The sequence below is a fragment of the Apteryx mantelli genome, chromosome 13, assembly GCF_036417845.1.
Source record: "Apteryx mantelli isolate bAptMan1 chromosome 13, bAptMan1.hap1, whole genome shotgun sequence".
Classification (NCBI taxonomy): Eukaryota; Metazoa; Chordata; class Aves; order Apterygiformes; family Apterygidae; genus Apteryx; species Apteryx mantelli.
This window is the reverse complement of record NC_089990.1, coordinates 14,848,396-14,853,669: the sequence shown is the minus strand read 5'-3', so window position 1 is coordinate 14,853,669 and position 5,274 is coordinate 14,848,396.

The following is a 5,274-nucleotide window of genomic DNA, read 5'->3' as shown; positions in this document are numbered from 1 at the left end:
CTGTTAGTGTTCAGGGAGTTTTTGTGCAGTTTTACCTGCTGACCACCCCAGGACAAAGTCTGCAGGAGAATCTGGGGCGAATGATGGAGTGAAAGTGGTATCCCTACCGCACAGGCTAATGTGAGAGGGTGGCTGAGGAGGGCATTTTGCTTAGTGACTAGGGATTTGAATTGTTTAGAAGAGCTTCCTTTGCATGTAAAGGAGCCTCTATGAAAACAGTAAGTGTCTGCATTACATCAGAGCCTGTTGCAGGACTAAAATGAGAAATTTATATTTTGCAACAGTAGTGAATAAGATATATCTGGTAAGTGACAAATAATGCTTTCACATCAAAGCTTTTTGTTGTGGTAGAATAGGAATCATTGGAACTAAGGCCATTCAAACTGTCCGTTTAAGAAGTGATACAAATGTTTTTCTCGAATGAGGAGTGTGAAATGTTTTGAGCTTATCCATCCATTTAGACATCTGTGCATAAGGTTTTTTCAGTCCTTGCCAGTCTTATGAAAATATTTTTTTCTAAACAGTACCACAGACTTTGTCAAAATGCTTACTGACAGTTTTAATTCACTGAAAGGTCAAATTTTCCTAGCTAAGGAGAGTGGTACTGAGAAACCTTGGTTTTGGTGACTTAAAATATGTGTTAATATATTAATGATCTAATATACTAATTAGTAATGTGGACCACATGCATTAATTATTATTTTAGTGTCTTCTAAAAAAAGAATACCCAATCAAGGAAAAAAAGGTTAAAATTTTCAGTGAGCAATTTTAGAAAAAAAGGTTTTGAAAAAGACAACAAAAACTTACATTTAGCTCTGACAATCTGCATTATGCATAAGAAATAACAATATGATTTTCCTTTCCTCTGATAACCTTTCCTTCTCCTTGGCAAGCTGATGGAATTCTGTTGAGCGATAGGCACACATACAATTCTTCCACTGATAAAGCCAGCCAAAGCAAGCAGTAAAAAGTGTTCCTTTTTGCAATCTCCAGATACTATATAATATATATACCCATGTGAAAAAGGTTAATTCGGGGGGAAGGGGACAGAGGGAAGAGTTGCATATACCATAAAGAACTTTACTGCATTTCCAGTGAATCAAGATTTGCTTGTGGGTGTTTTAAAACACTGGTTTGGAGTAGCTCAGTGGAGAAGAAGAAAGTCTGCTGTATTGGTCATAATAGCAGAGGATCCTGGAAGACCTGAAGTATTAAAGTTTTTTTTAAGCTTGTCTGAGAAAGAAAAGGTGGTGAAATGAAGGCATAAAGACACTTCCATTGGAAAACACTGTTTTTATTGTAAAATGCCAGTCAGCATAAACAGTGCTATGCTAAATCATAGGTAAATGTGAATTAGTACTTTAGGCAACATGTTTGTCCACTTTTCATGTGTATCAGACAGGTTAGTGAACACACTCTTTTTTAGTTGATGCTATATGACTGAACGTCTATGAGGAGTACCTCTGATAGAACATAGTTAATATACCAGTTAGTGGCTGGTGGGAAGCAGGGAGAAAGTTGATGTATGTACTGACCTTATTCCTGGCTAATATGGGGCTAGAGTAAATGCATATATCGTACTACAGGTTTTAAAATACATTTTTTTTTAGTTTGCAGTTCCTTTTCTTTATGTCAAGCCAGATAATAAACTACCTCAGTTGGAGAGCTGTGAATCTAGTTTCCTGGCCTTGTTATTTTTCAAGACACCAACATCCATCACCAGTTCCAACTGTAAAAGTAAATGGACCTGCTCAGTAGCCAGCATGGTTTTCTGCAACCTGCTATGGCCTGCATTATGCAGGCTGAAAAGTTAATCATGCTTGCTGCTTGTTTGTTGCATTCAATCTCTATATATCATAATAGGGGGATATTTGCATCTACTGGAGTTGGAAGAATCTCTGCTTCATGGACTTCTTTCTATGACTACTATTTGCATACGTTATATTGCTGATGTTTTACTTAGTGGAGAAATTAAATGCTATAAAAATATTTTCAGTGGTACCACAGGATTACATTAGAGAAATAATCGTACTGACCAGTTTTGAAATCCATAGCAATAATAAACTAAATTTCTGTTTTAATATACTTTTTATAAAATCTTATCTATAAGAGGAGTGTCAAATGCAGAACCAAGTACATGTGGTCTGTATATTTAGGTAAAAAGGCATAACTTAAACTTTCCTTTGACGTTAGGAACCTATGAAAGATATGGATAGATAATCCTATAAAATGATGTCATTACATCTTCCTTAGCATGCAGTCAGATAAAGGAATAACTCCTGAAGGAATTGTCATGTCCTACACTGATATGAGAGCAGGTGAAATCCCAGTAATGGTGCATCTGTCTCCATTTTATCTATTTACATTCTGATGTTTTTAATGAGATGAACTGATTGAAAGGAATTGGGCTGATAAATGAATGCCAGTGAAAAAAAGAGAAGATGCAAATATGAGGAAAAGGTGACAGGATGATGGGAAAGGAAAGAAAAAAGGAGGAATAAATTTGGCTTAATAAAAGTCAATTTTCTAACTGAAAGTTGATAATAATGATAGACTACATTTCTCCCTTGATCTTCATGCAGTCCCTTTCCTGGCATCTGTGAGGACTTCTCTGTGGAAAGTATGTAATTTTAGTTCATGCCCTGCTGTGAGACTGACACGTGTGACCTGAAGGGTGACATCCTGTTGTTATTCTAGTCCTGGCTTTCTTACTTACTCACCCTCCTTGCTGTAAAACTTGTTTGGGCTCCAGTGAGAGCTGCACCATCACGGTAGCCCATTTGGATTCTTCTAGAGATGCCAGTCCTCTGAAATTCCTTGGCAGGCAGAGCTGGCTGGCATTTGGCTTGATTTAATTTTACTTTAAATTAAAGAAGATGAATACTAGCTATTTAACTGATTCTAGGAAGTGTTTCCAGCAAACTGCAGTTAAATTCAAGGCCAGGTTCTAGAGAGAATCAGTACAGTACATTTTCTGAAAGATGCCACATTGGCTGAAATCCTCTCTGTCTCTGAGGAACAAGCAGGGCACCAGTAAAAACATTTCTAAGCTGTCTCAACAACATGCCTCTGTTGTGAACTGGCAGGAGAGGTGGAGGCAGCCTAGCCAGTGGGTAGGAACAGCGCTTTCCTAAGCCATGAGGTTATAGGGCCCAAGTTTAGTCTGATCCAACAGTCATTGCTAATGTGTCCAGACATCCTGTTTATAATATGAAATTTCCAATATTAAAGCATTAAATCCTGTCTCACATGAAAAAAACAAACCACCACCACCAACAAAAATGTTGTTTATACCATATTTTTGTAGCATTTGCTGGCTATTCTTTGTACTTGGAAACTTAAACTCTCAGGTTTCTAAAAAAATGTCCAGTACTCACTTGAAATAAATCATACATGTGCAGCAGTTTTGGCGGTGGCATGCATCAGGCAGACTGTGCAAAAAACCTCTACCTTATGCAAAATAACTCTGCTTATTCTACAGAACTTTATCTTACTGGAGCTGCAGAGGCCCCAATAAGCACATGATCTCCTACGTCCTTAGTTCATACAGAGTGGAAGAGTACTTCTTTCATGATTCTGAAACAAGTTTTGTGCACTGTCTTGTAACTGTTAGTAGTTGCCCAGTGGGCTCGATAGTCAGGCCACTGAACAATTCAGTTCAGTTCTGAGTTCAGTTCAGTTTTGAAATGTTTAATTTTAACAAGAAAAAACTGCTGAAGTGTGTGTGGTCTGTCGACAGATGTCTTTCCTGTCAAGTGAAGACAACCACTGACTGTCATACATCAGAGGAAATAAATACCTGAAAAATTAGGCACGCCTCCAGGTTTTTTAAATCTATGTTTAAGAATGTGTGACAAAAGGTTTTTTGGGGGAAAGGCAGGGAAACATGCCATCCTTAGCCATCATTAGCATCTCCTAGCTTCTGCTTTATGTGGAGAATTCATTTCATTCAGGGCTGACAGTCTGAAGTATAGACATCACTAACAAGATGTATGGGTGGGAGACCTCTCTTTCAAGCTTTACTAAAGCATTGTTCAGTCTAGAATTTATTGCTTTGTCTGTTTTTCTTCCTTCACAGATTCTCTTCCATGAAGATATAAACTGATTTGGAACATAACATTACTTCACATGTGGCATTTCCTTGCATGATCCAAAATTCATTGTGTTTGCTTTGACATAATTATTTCCTGCTGAAAATTGTAGCAGCATTTTAAAAATGTCTTTCTTGAGACTATTGTGGATTCTGGATTATATTTCCTTGTAACTGCCAGAACTGTGCATGAAGGAAAACGGAATGTAGGATGCTTTACCAGTTATCTTCCTTTACTTTGGCCACATACAAAAATATTCTGCTATTAGCAGCTACTGCTGCCTCCTTGAACTTTGAATTTTCAAGGAGAGCTTGGAGCAATAGCACCAAAGGGGGAAAGTCCATAGCTGTATACGTGCCAACTAGGCAGTGCTCTGCTGTGTCTTGAATGGGATCCAGGGCCCAAGTGCCAGCTATGCAATTTCAGATGCTTCACAACAAAAATATATTACCTGTGCCGGGAAGAGGTGCTGTGAGTTCTCAGTGTGAGGGTGACAGGTAAAGGGGAATGCCCATAAATATAAACCTCTATTTTTAGGGAGTTTAGTTAAAAACTTCTCAGAGAACTATTTTTTTTCTGTTATTGATTTCCCTCTCTTCTCATGACAAGTGACTGAAGTAATAATAATTAGAAATGGAGAGGATAAATGCAGCAGAAAGCATAAATGAATTATATAATCCAGAGAAAATAAAATTATATAAAATATCTCAAGAAGATGGTTTGCACTGCCCACCCCCTGTGTAGGAGACATAAACTGTCCTCATGTACTGTTGACATCAACAGTGGTAGAAGATGCTCTTCGGGATAGATCTTGGGTATTTAAATTGGGGAAGATAGGGGCTAATTTCACAACATTCAGTAAATAGCGATGTTAGTTCACTTCCTGCTACAGGATATGATGCACATTGAATTGAATTGCTCAGATATAGTTGTACCACTAAAGGAGCCTAACTATATAGTGTTGCTTGGCAATAGAGAATTGCCCTTTTGTTAACTGCTGTGTCTAACTTGCTGTATTTTTAAACTAGTTGTAGATGCAAATCATTTCTCACAGACCATGATATTTAATATTGACCACTGCTTGAAAGGCTTTTTGTTTAAAACAAACAACACCCTTGAAATGGTGGAAGCAAAAAAAAAAAAAATCAGAAAAATAATGTTGGGATTTGATACTAATTTTATC